This window comes from Arachis duranensis, chromosome 6 (assembly GCF_000817695.3).
Source record: "Arachis duranensis cultivar V14167 chromosome 6, aradu.V14167.gnm2.J7QH, whole genome shotgun sequence".
Taxonomy (NCBI): domain Eukaryota; kingdom Viridiplantae; phylum Streptophyta; class Magnoliopsida; order Fabales; family Fabaceae; genus Arachis; species Arachis duranensis.
Genome location: NC_029777.3, coordinates 25,001,108 through 25,002,634, shown reverse-complemented (window position 1 = coordinate 25,002,634; position 1,527 = coordinate 25,001,108).

The following is a 1,527-nucleotide window of genomic DNA, read 5'->3' as shown; positions in this document are numbered from 1 at the left end:
AAGAAAAGCCTCAGCTCGTGGATAGATCAAGCTCAGCCCAAGCATACACCAAGTGGGCCCTGGAAGTGGATTTATGCATCAATTACTTACTCATGTAAACCCTAGTAGCTAGTCTAGTATAAATAGGATAATTTACTATTGTATTAGACATCTTTTGACAGTTTAATCTTTTGACTTTGTAGTCTTTGATCATTCGGTCTTTTGACCACGTTTCATCTTTGGTCTCAGTTTTGTTTTATTCTTCATCTTAAGAGGCTATTGATCACATTCAGGGGGCTGGCCATTCGGCCATGCCTGAACCTTTCACTTATGTATTTTCAACGGTAGAGTTTCTATTTCACTTATGTATTTTCAACAGTGGAGTTTCTGCACACCATAGATTAAGGGTGTGGAGCTCTGATGTACCTCAAGTTTTAATGCAATTATTATTATTTTCTATCCAATTCGATTTATTCCTGTTCTAAGATATTCGTTGCACTTCAACTTGATGAATGTGATGAACTGTGACACTCATCATCATTCTCACCCATGAACGCGCGTGATTGACAACCACTTCCGTTCTACCTTAGGCCGGGCGCATATCTCTTAGATTCCCTAACAGAATCTTCGTGGTATAAGCTAGATAGATGGCGGCATTCATGAGGATCCGGAAAGTCTAAACCTTATCTATGGTATTCCGAGTAGGATTCTGGGATTGAATGACTGTGACGAGCTTCAAACTCCTGAAGGCTGTGCGTGATGACAAGCGCAAAAGAATCAAGGGATTCTATTCCAACCTGATTGAGAACCGACAGATGATTAGCCGTGCTGTGACAGAGCATTTGGACCTTTTTCACTGAGAGGATGGGATGTAGCCATTGACAATGGTGATGCCCTATATACAGCTTGCCCTGGAAAGGAGTAGGAAGGATTGGATGAATATAATAAGAAAATAGAGATACGAGAGGAGCACAACATCTTCACATACTTATTTGAAATTCCCACTATTGCTTTACATAAGTATTTCTATCCCTTTTTATTTTCTATTTATTTATTAATTTTCGAAACCCATAATCAATTAATCTGCCTAACTGAGATCTACAAGGTGACCATAGCTTGCTTCATACCAACATTCTTTGTGGGATCGACCCTTACTCACGTAAGGTATTACTTGGATGACCCAGTACACTTGCTGGTTAAGTTGAACGGAGTTGTGTCCACACATAGTTGAAAAAGCAATGAATTTTACAAAATACAATAACAAAGGAATCACAATTTCGTCCACCAAGTTTTTGGTGCCATTGCCGGGGATTGTTCGAGTATGGACAACTGACGGTTCATCTTGTTGCTCAGATTAGGTAATTTTCTTTTCAAAAATCTTTTTCAAAAATTTTTCTTTTCTTTTTCGTTTTTCTAACCATGTTTTTCGAAAAAATTAATAAAAATACAAAAAAAATTAGAAAATCATAAAAATAAAAAATATTTTGCGTTTCTTATTTGAGTCTTGAGTCAATTTTTAAGTTTGGTGTCGATTGCATGCTTTAAAAA